The 18,162-nt window shown below is 56.1% G+C and overlaps 1 protein-coding gene across 1 annotated transcript in view; it reads left to right on the top strand.

Moving 5' to 3' along the window:
- Positions 1 to 294: 294 nt before the first annotated feature.
- Positions 295 to 18,162, top strand: part of KCNQ1 (potassium voltage-gated channel subfamily Q member 1) — a 189,288-nt gene continuing 171,420 nt past the window's right edge. The window contains exon 1 of the mRNA XM_044270873.1: positions 295 to 474. The gene's annotated coding sequence lies outside the window, so the exon portion shown is untranslated. The remainder of the gene's footprint in view (positions 475 to 18,162) is intronic.

Genomic DNA, 18,162 nt, shown 5'->3' with positions numbered 1-18,162 from the left:
ATGGCTTCCTTACAAAAAGTGGAAGAAGAAGTGAATGGAATCGCAGCAAACCTTGAACAATGTCACTCTGTGGTCTTTAACTACGGAGTCGGGGATCGCGGGGTTAACAATGCACTGAAGACAAGAAGTTGGGGAGGTTTTTTAACAAGAAGTCTCAGGTTACAATAACTTTAATGGCTGCCAGCAGTGCGAGCACTTTCTTGTGCTAATGGACATGCTTCCTGTATGAGTGCTTGCACACCAGTCCTGTGAGTCCAGTGTGTAAAAGCTCAGCCTAAAATTCTATTTTGAGGAACATCAATTTTTTTTGCATTTTAAACCAACAAGGAAGTGAAGTTCTGAGGAGTTTGTATCAGAAAGTTAACAAGCAGCAGGCGTGAGATCCTCAGGGAAACCTTGGCAGTTCCTAGATTTTTCCTCTTTAGCCTGCACTGTGATCTTCAAGCAACATCTGCGGTAATGCCTGGGAAATAGGTAGGATTCTGCGCCAGGGCTTACGCTAACTTTGTATCTGAACTTTGTAGCTTGCTGTATAATGGATGTGGTGTGTTCAGTGATGAGCATGTCTGATGTAGATGCACTGGACATGACAAAGGGTGGCTGTGCTGAAGTTGTGGGATTTAGATGCACTGGGTATGATGGAGATGGCTGCGCTGGGGTTGCTGGATGTAGATGCACTGGGTAGGATGCACGTGGCTGCGTTGGGGTTGTCGGATGTAGATGCACTGGGTATGCTGCACGTGGCTGCGCTGGGGTTGTCGGATGTAGATGCACTGGGTAGGATTCACGTGGCTGTGCTTGGGTTGTCGGATGTAGATGCACTGGGTAGGATGCATGTGGCTGCTTTGGGGATGTTGGATGTAGATTCACTGGGTAGGATGGAGGTGGCTTTGCTGGGGTTGTCTGATGTAGATGCACTGATTATGATGGAGATGGCTGCGCTGGGGTTGCTGGATGTAGATTCACTGGGTAGGATGCACGTGGCTGCTCTGGGGATGCTGGATGTAGATGCACTGGGTAGGATGCACGTGGCTGCTCTGGGGATGCTGGATGTAGATGCACTGGGTAGGATGCACGTGGCTGCGCTGGGGTTGTCGGATGTAGATGCACTGGGTAGGATGCACATGGCTGTGCTGGGGTTGCTGGATGTAGATGCACTGGGTAGGATGGAGGTGGCTGCGCTGGGGTTGTCGGATGTAGATGCACTGGGTAGGATGCACGTGGCTGCTCTGGGGTTGTCGGATGTAGATGCACTGGGTATGATGGAGATGGCTGCTCTGGGGTTGTCGGATGTAGATGCACTGGGTAGGATGCACATGGCTGTGCTGGATGTAGATGCACTGGGTAGGATGCACGTGGCTGCTCTGGGGTTGTCGGATGTAGATGCACTGGGTAGGATGCACATGGCTGTGCTGGATGTAGATGCACTGGGTAGGATGCACGTTGCTGCGCTGGGGTTGTCTGATGTAGATGCGCAGGGTAGGATGCACGTGGCTGCTCTGGGGTTGTCGGATGTAGATGCACTGGGTATGATACACGTGGCTGCGCTGGGGTTGTCAGATGTAGATGCACTGGGAAGGATGCATGTTGCTGCGCTGGGGTTGCTGGATGTAGATGCACTGGGTATGATGGAGATGGCTGCGCTGGGGTTGTCGGATGTAGATGCACTGGGTAGGATGCACGTGGCTGCTCTGGGGTTGTCGGATGTAGATGCACTGGGTAGGATGCACGTGGCTGCTCTGGGGTTGTCGGATGTAGATGCACTGGGTAGGATGCACATGGCTGTGCTGGATGTAGATGCACTGGGTAGGATGCACGTGGCTGCGCTGGGTTTGCTGGATGTAGATGCACTGGGTAGGATGCACGTTGCTGCGCTGCGGTTGTCGGATGTAGATGAACTGGGTGGGATTCACGTGGTTGCTCTGGGGTTGCTGGATGTAGATGCACTGGGTAGGATGCACGTGGCTGTGCTGGGGTTGCTGGATGTAGATGCACTGGGTATGATGCACGTGGCTGCGCTGGGGTGTCAGATGTAGGATGCACGTTGCTGCGCTGCGGTTGTCGGATGTAGATGCACTGGGTAGGATGCATGTGGTTGCTGGATGTAGATTCACTGGGTAGGATGCACATGGTTGCTCTGGGGTTGCTGGATGTAAATGCACTAGGTATGATGCACGTGGCTGCTTTGGGGTTGTCAGATGTAGATGCACGTGGCTGCGCTGGGGTTGTCTGATGTAGATGCACTGGGTAGGATGCACGTTGCTGCGCTGGGGTTGTTGGATGTAGATGCACTGGGTATGATGCACGTGGCTGCGCTGGGGTTGCTGGATGTAGATGCACTGGGTATGATGCACGTGGCTGCGCTGGGGTTGCTGGATGTAGATGCACTGGGTATGATGCACGTGGCTGCGCTGGGGTTGCTGGATGTAGATACACTGGGTATGATGCACGTGGCTGCGCTGGGGTTGCTGGATGTAGATGCACTGGGTATGATGCACGTGGCTGCGCTGGGGTTGCTGGATGTAGATGCACTGGGTAGGATGCACGTGGCTGCGCTGGGGTTGCTGGATGTAGATGCACTGGGTAGGATGCACGTTGCTGCGCTGGGGTTGTCGGATGTAGATGCACTGGGTAGGATGCACGTGGCTGCGCTGGGGTTGCTGGATATAGATGCACTGGGTATGATGTACGTGGCTGCGCTGGGGTTGTGTGATGTAGATGCACTGGGTAGGATGCATGTTGCTGCAATGGGATTGTCGGATGTAGATGCACTGGGTATGATACACGTGGCTGCGCTGGGGTTGTCGGATGTAGATGCACTGGGTAGGATGCACGTGGCTGCTCTGGGGTTGTCGGATGTAGATGCACTGGGTAGGATGCACGTGGCTGCTCTGGGGTTGTCGGATGTAGATGCACTGGGTAGGATGCACATGGCTGTGCTGGATGTAGATGCACTGGGTAGGATGCACGTGGCTGCGCTGGGGTTGCTGGATGTAGATGCACTGGGTAGGATGCACGTTGCTGCGCTGGGGTTGCTGGATGTAGATGCACTGGGTATGATGCACGTGGCTGCGCTGGGGTTGCTGGAGGTAGATGCACTGGGTATGATGCATGTTGCTGCACTAGGGTTGCTGGATGTAGATGCACTGGGTAGGATGCACGTGGCTGCGCTGGGGTTGCTGGATGTAGATGCACTGGGTAGGATGCACGTGGCTGTGCTGGGGTTGCTGGATGTAGATGCACTGGGTATGATGCACGTTGCTGCGCTGCAGTTGTCGGATGTAGATGCACTGGGTGGGATTCACGTGGTTGCTCTGGGGTTGCTGGATGTAGATTCACTGGGTAGGATGCACGTGGCTGCGCTGGGGTTGTCGGTTGTAGATGCACTGGGTATGATGCACGTCGCTGCGCTGGGGTTGCTGGATGTAGATGCACTGGGTATGATGCACGTGGCTGCGCTGGGGTTGTCGGATGTAGATGCACTGGGTATGATACACGTGGCTGCGCTGGGGTTGTCAGATGTAGATGCACTGGGAAGGATGCATGTTGCTGCTCTGGGGTTGTCGGATGTAGATGCACTGGGTAGGATGCACATGGCTGTGCTGGGGTTGCTGGGGTTGCTGGATGTAGATGCACTGGGTATGATGGAGATGGCTGCGCTGGGGTTGTCGGATGTAGATGCACTGGGTAGGATGCACGTGGCTGCTCTGGGGTTGTCGGATGTAGATGCACTGGGTAGGATGCACGTGGCTGCTCTGGGGTTGTCGGATGTAGATGCACTGGGTAGGATGCACGTGGCTGCGCTGGGGTTGCTGGATGTAGATGCACTGGGTGGGATTCACGTGGTTGCTCTGGGGTTGCTGGATGTAGATGCACTGGGTAGGATGCACGTGGCTGTGCTGGGGTTGATGGATGTAGATGCACTGTGTATGATGCACGTGGCTGCGCTGGGGTTGTCAGATGTAGGATGCACGTTGCTGCGCTGCGGTTGTCGGATGTAGATGCACTGGGTAGGATGCATGTGGTTGCTGGATGTAGATTCACTGGGTAGGATGCACATGGTTGCTCTGGGGTTGCTGGATGTAAATGCACTAGGTATGATGCACGTGGCTGCTTTGGGGTTGTCAGATGTAGATGCACGTGGCTGCGCTGGGGTTGTCTGATGTAGATGCACTGGGTAGGATGCACGTTGCTGCGCTGGGGTTGTTGGATGTAGATGCACTGGGTATGATGCACGTGGCTGCGCTGGGGTTGTCAGATGTAGGATGCACGTTGCTGCGCTGCGGTTGTTGGATGCAGATGCACTGGGTGGGATGCACGTGGTTGCTCTGGGGTTGCTGGATGTAGATTCACTGGGTAGGATGCACGTGGCTGCGCTGGAATTGTCGGTTGTAGATGCACTGGGTATGATGCACGTGGCTGCGCTGGGGTTGCTGGATGTAGATGCACTGGGTATGATGCACGTGGCTGCGCTGGGGTTGCTGGATGTAGATGCACTGGGTATGATGCACGTGGCTGCGCTGGGGTTGCTGGATGTAGATGCACTGGGTATGATGCACGTGGCTGCGCTGGGGTTGCTGGATGTAGATGCACTGGGTAGGATGCACGTGGCTGCGCTGGGGTTGCTGGATGTAGATGCACTGGGTAGGATGCACGTTGCTGCGCTGGGGTTGTCGGATGTAGATGCACTGGGTAGGATGCACGTGGCTGCGCTGGGGTTGCTGGATATAGATGCACTGGGTATGATGAACGTGGCTGCGCTGGGGTTGTGTGATGTAGATGCACTGGGAAGGATGCATGTTGCTGCGCTGGGGTTGCTGGAGGTAGATGCACTGGGTATGATGCATATTGCTGCACTAGGGTTGCTGGATGTAGATGCACTGGGTAGGATGCACGTGGCTGTGCTGGGGTTGCTGGATGTAGATGCACTGGGTATGATGCACGTTGCTGCGCTGCGGTTGTCGGATGTAGATGCACTGGGTGGGATTCACGTGGTTGCTCTGGGGTTGCTGGATGTAGATTCACTGGGTAGGATGCACGTGGCTGCGCTGGGGTTGTCGGTTGTAGATGCACTGGGTATGATGCACGTGGCTGCAATGGGGTTGCTGGATGTAGATGCACTGGGTATGATGCACGTGGCTGCGCTGGGGTTGCTGGATGTAGATGCACTGGGTATGATGCACGTGGCTGCGCTGGGGTTGCTGGATGTAGATGCACTGGGTATGATGCACGTGGCTGCGCTGGGGTTGCTGGATGTAGATGCACTGGGTAGGATGCACGTGGCTGCGCTGGGGTTGCTGGATGTAGATGCACTGGGTAGGATGCACGTTGCTGCGCTGGGGTTGTCGGGTGTAGATGCACTGGGTAGGATGCACATAGCTGCGCTGGGGTTGCTGGATATAGATGCACTGGGTATGATGGAGGTGACTGCGCTGGGGTTGTGTGATGTAGATGCACTGGGTAGGATGCATGTTGCTGCAATGGGGTTGTTGGATGTAGATGCACTGGGTATGATACACGTGGCTGCGCTGGGGTTGTCAGATGTAGATGCACTGGGAAGGATGCATGTTGCTGCGCTGGGGTTGCTGGATGTAGATGCACTGGGTATGATACACGTGGCTGCGCTGGGGTTGTCAGATGTAGATGCACTGGGTATGATACACGTGGCTGCGCTGGGGTTGTCAGATGTAGATGCACTGGGTAGGATGCACATGGCTGTGCTGGGGTTGCTGGATGTAGATGCACTGGGTAGGATGGAGATGGCTGCGCTGGGGTTGTCGGATGTAGATGCACTGGGTAGGATGCACGTGGCTGCTCTGGGGTTGTCGGATGTAGATGCACTGGGTATGATGGAGATGGCTGCTCTGGGGTTGTCGGATGTAGATGCACTGGGTAGGATGCACATGGCTGTGCTGGATGTAGATGCACTGGGTAGGATGCACGTGGCTGCTCTGGGGTTGTCGGATGTAGATGCACTGGGTAGGATGCACATGGCTGTGCTGGATGTAGATGCACTGGGTAGGATGCACGTTGCTGCGCTGGGGTTGTCTGATGTAGATGCGCAGGGTAGGATGCACGTGGCTGCTCTGGGGTTGTCGGATGTAGATGCACTGGGTATGATACACGTGGCTGCGCTGGGGTTGTCAGATGTAGATGCACTGGGAAGGATGCATGTTGCTGCGCTGGGGTTGCTGGATGTAGATGCACTGGGTAGGATGCACATGGCTGTGCTGGGGTTGCTGGATGTAGATGCACTGGGTATGATGGAGATGGCTGCGCTGGGGTTCTCGGATGTAGATGCACTGGGTAGGATGCACGTGGCTGCTCTGGGGTTGTCGGATGTAGATGCACTGGGTAGGATGCACGTGGCTGCTCTGGGGTTGTCGGATGTAGATGCACTGGGTAGGATGCACATGGCTGTGCTGGATGTAGATGCACTGGGTAGGATGCACGTGGCTGCGCTGGGGTTGCTGGATGTAGATGCACTGGGTAGGATGCACGTGGCTGCGCTGGGGTTGCTGGATGTAGATGCACTGGGTATGATGCACGTGGCTGCGCTGGGGTTGTCAGATGTAGATGCACTGGGTAGGATGCATGTGGTTGCTGGATGTAGATTCACTGGGTAGGATGCACGTGGCTGCGCTGGGGTTGTCGGTTGTAGATGCACTAGGTATGATGCACGTGGCTGCGCTGGGGTTGTCTGATGTAGATGCACTGGGTAGGATGCACGTTGCTGCGCTGGGGTTGTTGGATGTAGATGCACTGGGTATGATGCACGTGGCTGCGCTGGGGTTGTCAGATGTAGGATGCACGTTGCTGCGCTGCGGTTGTCGGATGTAGATGCACTGGGTGGGATGCACGTGGTTGCTCTGGGGTTGCTGGATGTAGATTCACTGGGTAGGATGCACGTGGCTGCGCTGGGGTTGTCTGTTGTAGATGCACTGGGTATGATGCACGTGGCTGCGCTGGGGTTGCTGGATGTAGATGCACTGGGTATGATGCACGTGGCTGCGCTGGGGTTGCTGGATGTAGATGCACTGGGTATGATGGAGATGGCTGCGCTGGGGTTGTCGGATGTAGATGCACTGGGTAGGATGCACGTGGCTGCTCTGGGGTTGTCGGATGTAGATGCACTGGGTAGGATGCACGTGGCTGCTCTGGGGTTGTCGGATGTAGATGCACTGGGTAGGATGCACATGGCTGTGCTGGATGTAGATGCACTGGGTAGGATGCACGTGGCTGCGCTGGGGTTGCTGGATGTAGATGCACTGGGTAGGATGCACGTGGCTGCGCTGGGGTTGCTGGATGTAGATGCACTGGGTATGATGCACGTGGCTGCGCTGGGGTTGCTGGAGGTAGATGCACTGGGTATGATGCACGTGGCTGCGCTGGGGTTGCTGGATGTAGATGCACTGGGTATGATGCACGTGGCTGCGCTGGGGTTGCTGGATGTAGATGCACTGGGTAGGATGCACGTGGCTGCGCTGGGGTTGCTGGATGTAGATGCACTGGGTAGGATGCACGTTGCTGCGCTGGGGTTGTCGGGTGTAGATGCACTGGGTAGGATGCACGTGGCTGCGCTGGGGTTGCTGGATATAGATGCACTGGGTATGATGGACGTGGCTGCGCTGGGGTTGTGTGATGTAGATGCACTGGGTAGGATGCATGTTGCTGCAATGGGATTGTCGGATGTAGATGCACTGGGTATGATACACGTGGCTGCGCTGGGGTTGTCAGATGTAGATGCACTGGGAAGGATGCATGTTGCTGCGCTGGGGTTGCTGGAGGTAGATGCACTGGGTATGATGCATGTTGCTGCACTGGGGTTGCTGGAGGTAGATGCACTGGGTAGGATGCACGTGGCTGCGCTGGGGTTGCTGGATGTAGATGCACTGGGTAGGATGCACGTGGCTGTGCTGGGGTTGCTGGATGTAGATGCACTGGGTATGATGCACGTTGCTGCGCTGCGGTTGTCGGATGTAGATGCACTGGGTGGGATTCACGTGGTTGCTCTGGGGTTGCTGGATGTAGATTCACTGGGTAGGATGCACGTGGCTGCGCTGGGGTTGTCGGATGTAGATGCACTGGGTAGGATGCACGTGGCTGCGCTGGGGTTGCTGGATGTAGATGCACTGGGTATGATGCACGTGGCTGCGCTGGGGTTGCTGGATGTAGATGCACTGGGTATGATGCACGTGGCTGCGCTGGGGTTGCTGGATGTAGATGCACTGGGTATGATGCACGTGGCTGCGCTGGGGTTGCTGGATGTAGATGCACTGGGTAGGATGCACGTGGCTGCGCTGGGGTTGCTAGATGTAGATGCACTGGGTAGGATGCACGTTGCTGCGCTGGGGTTGTCGGGTGTAGATGCACTGGGTAGGATGCACATGGCTGTGCTGGGGTTGCTGGATGTAGATGCACTGGGTAGGATTCACGTGGCTGCTTTGGGGATGTTGGATGTAGATTCACTGGGTAGGATGCATGTAGCTGCGCTGGGGATGCTGGATGTAGATGCACTGGGTAGGATGGAGGTGGCTTTGCTGGGGTTGTCTGATGTAGATGCCCTGGGTAGGATGCACGTGGCTGCAAAGGGGTTGTCGGATGTAGATTCACTGGGTAGGATGCACGTGGCTGCTCTGGGGATGCTGGATGTAGATGCACTGGGTAGGATGCACGTGGCTGCTCTGGGGATGCTGGATGTAGATGCACTGGGTAGGATGCACGTGGCTGCGCTGGGGTTGTCGGATGTAGATGCACTGGGTAGGATGCATGTGGTTGCTGGATGTAGATTCACTGGGTAGGATGCACATGGTTGCTCTGGGGTTGCTGGATGTAAATGCACTAGGTATGATGCACGTGGCTGCTTTGGGGTTGTCAGATGTAGATGCACGTGGCTGCGCTGGGGTCGTCGGATGTAGATGCACTGGGTAGGATGCACGTGGCTGCGCTGGGGTTGTTGGATGTAGATGCACTGGGTAGGATGGAGATAGCTGCGCTGGGGTTGCTGGATGTAGATGCACTGGGTAGGATGCACGTGGCTGCGCTGGGGTTGTCAGATGTAGGATGCACGTTGCTGCGCTGCGGTTGTCGGATGTAGATGCACTGGGTGGGATGCACGTGGTTGCTCTGGGGTTGCTGGATGTAGATTCACTGGGTAGGATGCACGTGGCTGCGCTGGGGTTGCTGGATGTAGATGCACTGGGTATGATGCACGTGGCTGCGCTGGGGTTGCTGGATGTAGATGCACTGGGTAGGATGCACGTGGCTGCGCTGGGGTTGTCGGGTGTAGATGCACTGGGTAGGATGCACGTGGCTGCGCTGGGGTTGCTGGATATAGATGCACTGCGTATGATGTACGTGGCTGTGCTGGGGTTGCTGGATGTAGATGCAGTGGGTATGATGCACGTGGCTGAGCTGGGGTTGCTGGATGTAGATTCACTGAGTATGATGGAGGTGACTGCGCTGGGGTTGTGTGATGTAGATGCACTGGGTAGGATGCATGTTGCTGCAATGGGGTTGTTGGATGTAGATGCACTGGGTATGATACACGTGGCTGCGCTGGGGTTGTCAGATGTAGATGCACTGGGAAGGATGCATGTTGCTGCGCTGGGGTTGCTGGATGTAGATGCACTGGGTATGATGCACGTGGCTGCGCTGGGGTTGTCGGATGTAGATGCACTGGGTATGATACACGTGGCTGCGCTGGGGTTGTCAGATGTAGATGCACTGGGTAGGATGCACATGGCTGTGCTGGGGTTGCTGGATGTAGATGCACTGGGTAGGATGGAGATGGCTGCGCTGGGGTTGTCGGATGTAGATGCACTGGGTAGGATGCACGTGGCTGCTCTGGGGTTGTCGGATGTAGATGCACTGGGTATGATGGAGATGGCTGCTCTGGGGTTGTCGGATGTAGATGCACTGGGTAGGATGCACATGGCTGTGCTGGATGTAGATGCACTGGGTAGGATGCACGTGGCTGCTCTGGGGTTGTCGGATGTAGATGCACTGGGTAGGATGCACATGGCTGTGCTGGATGTAGATGCACTGGGTAGGATGCACGTTGCTGCGCTGGGGTTGTCTGATGTAGATGCGCAGGGTAGGATGCACGTGGCTGCTCTGGGGTTGTCGGATGTAGATGCACTGGGTATGATGGAGATGGCTGCGCTGGGGTTGTCGGATGTAGATGCACTGGGTAGGATGCACGTGGCTGCTCTGGGGTTGTCGGATGTAGATGCACTGGGTAGGATGCACGTGGCTGCTCTGGGGTTGTCGGATGTAGATGCACTGGGTAGGATGCACATGGCTGTGCTGGATGTAGATGCACTGGGTAGGATGCACGTGGCTGCGCTGGGGTTGCTGGATGTAGATGCACTGGGTATGATGCACGTTGCTGCGCTGCGGTTGTCGGATGTAGATGCACTGGGTGGGATTCACGTGGTTGCTCTGGGGTTGCTGGATGTAGATGCACTGGGTAGGATGCACGTGGCTGTGCTGGGGTTGCTGGATGTAGATGCACTGGGTATGATGCACGTGGCTGCGCTGGGGTTGTCAGATGTAGGATGCACGTTGCTGCGCTGCGGTTGTCGGATGTAGATGCACTGGGTAGGATGCATGTGGTTGCTGGATGTAGATTCACTGGGTAGGATGCACATGGTTGCTCTGGGGTTGCTGGATGTAAATGCACTAGGTATGATGCACGTGGCTGCTTTGGGGTTGTCAGATGTAGATGCACGTGGCTGCGCTGGGGTTGTCTGATGTAGATGCACTGGGTAGGATGCACGTTGCTGCGCTGGGGTTGTTGGATGTAGATGCACTGGGTATGATGCACGTGGCTGCGCTGGGGTTGCTGGATGTAGATGCACTGGGTATGATGCACGTGGCTGCGCTGGGGTTGCTGGATGTAGATGCACTGGGTATGATGCACGTGGCTGCGCTGGGGTTGCTGGATGTAGATGCACTGGGTATGATGCACGTGGCTGCGCTGGGGTTGCTGGATGTAGATGCACTGGGTATGATGCACGTGGCTGCGCTGGGGTTGCTGGATGTAGATGCACTGGGTAGGATGCACGTGGCTGCGCTGGGGTTGCTAGATGTAGATGCACTGGGTAGGATGCACGTTGCTGCGCTGGGGTTGTCGGGTGTAGATGCACTGGGTAGGATGCACATAGCTGCGCTGGGGTTGCTGGATATAGATGCACTGGGTATGATGTACGTGGCTGCGCTGGGGTTGTGTGATGTAAATGCACTGGGTAGGATGCATGTTGCTGCAATGGGATTGTCGGATGTAGATGCACTGGGTATGATACACGTGGCTGCGCTGGGGTTGTCAGATGTAGATGCACTGGGAAGGATGCATGTTGCTGCACTAGGGTTGCTGGATGTAGATGCACTGGGTAGGATGCACGTTGCTGCGCTGCGGTTGTCGGATGTAGATGCACTGGGTGGGATTCACGTGGTTGCTCTGGGGTTGCTGGATGTAGATGCACTGGGTAGGATGCACGTGGCTGTGCTGGGGTTGCTGGATGTAGATGCACTGGGTATGATGCACGTGGCTGCGCTGGGGTTGTCAGATGTAGGATGCACGTTGCTGCGCTGCGGTTGTCGGATGTAGATGCACTGGGTAGGATGCATGTGGTTGCTGGATGTAGATTCACTGGGTAGGATGCACATGGTTGCTCTGGGGTTGCTGGATGTAAATGCACTAGGTATGATGCACGTGGCTGCTTTGGGGTTGTCAGATGTAGATGCACGTGGCTGCGCTGGGGTTGTCTGATGTAGATGCACTGGGTAGGATGCACGTGGCTGCGCTGGGGTTGCTGGATGTAGATGCACTGGGTATGATGCACGTGGCTGCGCTGGGGTTGCTGGAGGTAGATGCACTGGGTATGATGCACGTGGCTGCGCTGGGGTTGCTGGATGTAGATGCACTGGGTATGATGCACGTGGCTGCGCTGGGGTTGCTGGATGTAGATGCACTGGGTAGGATGCACGTGGCTGTGCTGGGGTTGCTGGATGTAGATGCACTGGGTAGGATGCACGTTGCTGCGCTGGGGTTGTCGGGTGTAGATGCACTGGGTAGGATGCACGTGGCTGCGCTGGGGTTGCTGGATATAGATGCACTGGGTATGATGTACGTGGCTGCGCTGGGGTTGTGTGATGTAGATGCACTGGGTAGGATGCATGTTGCTGCAATGGGATTGTCGGATGTAGATGCACTGGGTATGATACACGTGGCTGCCCTGGGGTTGTCAGATGTAGATGCACTGGGAAGGATGCATGTTGCTGCGCTGGGGTTGCTGGAGGTAGATGCACTGGGTATGATGCATGTTGCTGCACTAGGGTTGCTGGAGGTAGATGCACTGGGTAGGATGCACGTGGCTGCGCTGGGGTTGCTGGATGTAGATGCACTGGGTAGGATGCACGTGGCTGTGCTGGGGTTGCTGGATGTAGATGCACTGGGTATGATGCACGTTGCTGCGCTGCGGTTGTCGGATGTAGATGCACTGGGTGGGATTCACGTGGTTGCTCTGGGGTTGCTGGATGTAGATTCACTGGGTAGGATGCACGTGGCTGCGCTGGGGTTGTCGGATGTAGATGCACTGGGTAGGATGCACGTGGCTGCGCTGGGGTTGCTGGATGTAGATGCACTGGGTATGATGCACGTGGCTGCGCTGGGGTTGCTGGATGTAGATGCACTGGGTATGATGCACGTGGCTGCGCTGGGGTTGCTGGATGTAGATGCACTGGGTATGATGCACGTGGCTGCGCTGGGGTTGCTGGATGTAGATGCACTGGGTAGGATGCACGTGGCTGCGCTGGGGTTGCTAGATGTAGATGCACTGGGTAGGATGCACGTTGCTGCGCTGGGGTTGTCGGGTGTAGATGCACTGGGTAGGATTCACGTGGCTGCTTTGGGGATGTTGGATGTAGATTCACTGGGTAGGATGCATGTAGCTGCGCTGGGGATGCTGGATGTAGATGCACTGGGTAGGATGGAGGTGGCTTTGCTGGGGTTGTCTGATGTAGATGCCCTGGGTAGGATGCACGTGGCTGCAAAGGGGTTGTCGGATGTAGATTCACTGGGTAGGATGCACGTGGCTGCTCTGGGGATGCTGGATGTAGATGCACTGGGTAGGATGCACGTGGCTGCTCTGGGGATGCTGGATGTAGATGCACTGAGTAGGATGCACGTGGCTGCGCTGGGGTTGTCGGATGTAGATGCACTGGGTAGGATGCATGTGGTTGCTGGATGTAGATTCACTGGGTAGGATGCACATGGTTGCTCTGGGGTTGCTGGATGTAAATGCACTAGGTATGATGCACGTGGCTGCTTTGGGGTTGTCAGATGTAGATGCACGTGGCTGCGCTGGGGTCGTCAGATGTAGATGCACTGGGTAGGATGCACGTGGCTGCGCTGGGGTTGTTGGATGTAGATGCACTGGGTAGGATGGAGATAGCTGCGCTGGGGTTGCTGGATGTAGATGCACTGGGTAGGATGCACGTGGCTGCGCTGGGGTTGTCAGATGTAGGATGCACGTTGCTGCGCTGCGGTTGTCGGATGTAGATGCACTGGGTGGGATGCACGTGGTTGCTCTGGGGTTGCTGGATGTAGATTCACTGGGTAGGATGCACGTGGCTGCGCTGGGGTTGCTGGATGTAGATGCACTGGGTATGATGCACGTGGCTGCGCTGGGGTTGCTGGATGTAGATGCACTGGGTAGGATGCACGTGGCTGCGCTGGGGTTGTCGGGTGTAGATGCACTGGGTAGGATGCACGTGGCTGCGCTGGGGTTGCTGGATATAGATGCACTGCGTATGATGTACGTGGCTGTGCTGGGGTTGCTGGATGTAGATGCAGTGGGTATGATGCACGTGGCTGAGCTGGGGTTGCTGGATGTAGATTCACTGAGTATGATGGAGGTGACTGCGCTGGGGTTGTGTGATGTAGATGCACTGGGTAGGATGCATGTTGCTGCAATGGGGTTGTTGGATGTAGATGCACTGGGTATGATACACGTGGCTGCGCTGGGGTTGTCAGATGTAGATGCACTGGGTAGGATGCATGTTGCTGCGCTGGGGTTGCTGGATGTAGATGCACTGGGTAGGATGCATGTTGCTGCGCTGGGGTTGCTGGATGTAGATGCACTGGGTATGATACACGTGGCTGCGCTGGGGTTGTCAGATGTAGATGCACTGGGTATGATACACGTGGCTGCGCTGGGGTTGTCAGATGTAGATGCACTGGGTAGGATGCACATGGCTGTGCTGGGGTTGCTGGATGTAGATGCACTGGGTAGGATGGAGATGGCTGCGCTGGGGTTGTCGGATGTAGATGCACTGGGTAGGATGCACGTGGCTGCTCTGGGGTTGTCGGATGTAGATGCACTGGGTAGGATGCACATGGCTGTGCTGGATGTAGATGCACTGGGTAGGATGCACGTGGCTGCTCTGGGGTTGTCGGATGTAGATGCACTGGGTAGGATGCACATGGCTGTGCTGGATGTAGATGCACTGGGTAGGATGCACGTTGCTGCGCTGGGGTTGTCTGATGTAGATGCACAGGGTAGGATGCACGTGGCTGCTCTGGGGTTGTCGGATGTAGATGCACTGGGAAGGATGCATGTTGCTGCGCTGGGGTTGCTGGATGTAGATGCACTGGGTATGATGGAGATGGCTGCGCTGGGGTTGTCGGATGTAGATGCACTGGGTAGGATGCACGTGGCTGCTCTGGGGTTGTCGGATGTAGATGCACTGGGTAGGATGCACGTGGCTGCTCTGGGGTTGTCGGATGTAGATGCACTGGGTAGGATGCACATGGCTGTGCTGGATGTAGATGCACTGGGTAGGATGCACGTGGCTGCGCTGGGGTTGCTGGATGTAGATGCACTGGGTAGGATGCACGTTGCTGCGCTGCGGTTGTCGGATGTAGATGCACTGGGTGGGATTCACGTGGTTGCTCTGGGGTTGCTGGATGTAGATGCACTGGGTAGGATGCACGTGGCTGTGCTGGGGTTGCTGGATGTAGATGCACTGGGTATGATGCACATGGCTGCGCTGGGGTTGTCAGATGTAGGATGCACGTTGCTGCGCTGCGGTTGTCGGATGTAGATGCACTGGGTAGGATGCATGTGGTTGCTGGATGTAGATTCACTGGGTAGGATGCACATGGTTGCTCTGGGGTTGCTGGATGTAAATGCACTAGGTATGATGCACGTGGCTGCTTTGGGGTTGTCAGATGTAGATGCACGTGGCTGCGCTGGGGTTGTCTGATGTAGATGCACTGGGTAGGATGCACGTTGCTGCGCTGGGGTTGTTGGATGTAGATGCACTGGGTATGATGCACGTGGCTGCGCTGGGGTTGCTGGATGTAGATGCACTGGGTATGATGCACGTGGCTGCGCTGGGGTTGCTGGATGTAGATGCACTGGGTATGATGCACGTGGCTGCGCTGGGGTTGCTGGATGTAGATGCACTGGGTATGATGCACGTGGCTGCGCTGGGGTTGCTGGATGTAGATGCACTGGGTAGGATGCACGTGGCTGCGCTGGGGTTGCTAGATGTAGATGCACTGGGTAGGATGCACGTTGCTGCGCTGGGGTTGTCGGGTGTAGATGCACTGGGTAGGATGCACATAGCTGCGCTGGGGTTGCTGGATATAGATGCACTGGGTATGATGTACGTGGCTGCGCTGGGGTTGTGTGATGTAAATGCACTGGGTAGGATGCATGTTGCTGCAATGGGATTGTCGGATGTAGATGCACTGGGTATGATACACGTGGCTGCGCTGGGGTTGTCAGATGTAGATGCACTGGGAAGGATGCATGTTGCTGCACTAGGGTTGCTGGATGTAGATGCACTGGGTAGGATGCACGTTGCTGCGCTGCGGTTGTCGGATGTAGATGCACTGGGTGGGATTCACGTGGTTGCTCTGGGGTTGCTGGATGTAGATGCACTGGGTAGGATGCACGTGGCTGTGCTGGGGTTGCTGGATGTAGATGCACTGGGTATGATGCACGTGGCTGCGCTGGGGTTGTCAGATGTAGGATGCACGTTGCTGCGCTGCGGTTGTCGGATGTAGATGCACTGGGTAGGATGCATGTGGTTGCTGGATGTAGATTCACTGGGTAGGATGCACATGGTTGCTCTGGGGTTGCTGGATGTAAATGCACTAGGTATGATGCACGTGGCTGCTTTGGGGTTGTCAGATGTAGATGCACGTGGCTGCGCTGGGGTTGTCTGATGTAGATGCACTGGGTAGGATGCACGTTGCTGCGCTGGGGTTGTTGGATGTAGATGCACTGGGTATGATGCACGTGGCTGCGCTGGGGTTGCTGGATGTAGATGCACTGGGTATGATGCACGTGGCTGCGCTGGGGTTGCTGGATGTAGATGCACTGGGTATGATGCACGTGGCTGCGCTGGGGTTGCTGGATGTAGATGCACTGGGTATGATGCACGTGGCTGCGCTGGGGTTGCTGGATGTAGATGCACTGGGTATGATGCACGTGGCTGCGCTGGGGTTGCTGGATGTAGATGCACTGGGTAGGATGCACGTGGCTGCGCTGGGGTTGCTAGATGTAGATGCACTGGGTAGGATGCACGTTGCTGCGCTGGGGTTGTCGGGTGTAGATGCACTGGGTAGGATGCACATAGCTGCGCTGGGGTTGCTGGATATAGATGCACTGGGTATGATGTACGTGGCTGCGCTGGGGTTGTGTGATGTAAATGCACTGGGTAGGATGCATGTTGCTGCAATGGGATTGTCGGATGTAGATGCACTGGGTATGATACACGTGGCTGCGCTGGGGTTGTCAGATGTAGATGCACTGGGAGGGATGCATGTTGCTGCACTAGGGTTGCTGGATGTAGATGCACTGGGTAGGATGCACGTGGCTGCGCTGGGGTTGCTGGATGTAGATGCACTGGGTATGATGCACGTGGCTGCGCTGGGGTTGTCAGATGTAGATGCACTGGGAAGGATGCATGTTGCTGCACTAGGGTTGCTGGATGTAGATGCACTGGGTAGGATGCACGTGGCTGCGCTGGGGTTGCTGGATGTAGATGCACTGGGTATGATGCACGTGGCTGCGCTGGGGTTGTCAGATGTAGATGCACTGGGTAGGATGCACATGGCTGTGCTGGGGTTGCTGGATGTAGATGCACTGGGTAGGATGGAGATGGCTGCGCTGGGGTTGTCGGATGTAGATGCACTGGGTAGGATGCACGTGGCTGCGCTGGGGTTGCTGGATGTAGATGCACTGGGTATGATGCACGTGGCTGCGCTGGGGTTGCTGGATGTAGATGCACTGGGTATGATGCACGTGGCTGCGCTGGGGTTGCTGGATGTAGATGCACTGGGTAGGATGCACGTGGCTGCGCTGGGGTTGCTAGATGTAGATGCACTGGGTAGGATGCACGTTGCTGCGCTGGGGTTGTCGGGTGTAGATGCACTGGGTAGGATGCACATAGCTGCGCTGGGGTTGCTGGATATAGATGCACTGGGTATGATGTACGTGGCTGCGCTGGGGTTGTGTGATGTAAATGCACTGGGTAGGATGCATGTTGCTGCAATGGGATTGTCGGATGTAGATGCACTGGGTAGGATGCACGTGGCTGCGCTGGGGTTGCTAGATGTAGATGCACTGGGTAGGATGCACGTTGCTGCGCTGGGGTTGTCGGGTGTAGATGCACTGGGTAGGATGCACATAGCTGCGCTGGGGTTGCTGGATATAGATGCACTGGGTATGATGTACGTGGCTGCGCTGGGGTTGTGTGATGTAAATGCACTGGGTATGATACACGTGGCTGCGCTGGGGTTGTCAGATGTAGATGCACTGGGAAGGATGCATGTTGCTGCACTAGGGTTGCTGGATGTAGATGCACTGGGTAGGATGCACGTGGCTGCGCTGGGGTTGCTGGATGTAGATGCACTGGGTATGATGCACGTGGCTGCGCTGGGGTTGTCAGATGTAGATGCACTGGGAAGGATGCATGTAGATGCACTGGGTATGATGCATGTGGCTGCGCTGGGGTTGTCAGATGTAGGATGCACGTTGCTGCGCTGCGGTTGTCGGATGTAGATGCACTGGGTGGGATGCACGTGGCTGCGCTGGGGTTGTCGGTTGTAGATGCACTGGGTATGATGCACGTGGCTGCGCTGGG

Source organism: Bufo gargarizans, chromosome 10 (genome assembly GCF_014858855.1).
Source record: "Bufo gargarizans isolate SCDJY-AF-19 chromosome 10, ASM1485885v1, whole genome shotgun sequence".
NCBI classification, from domain to species: Eukaryota; Metazoa; Chordata; class Amphibia; order Anura; family Bufonidae; genus Bufo; species Bufo gargarizans.
This window is presented reverse-complemented; position numbering and strand designations above follow the sequence as displayed.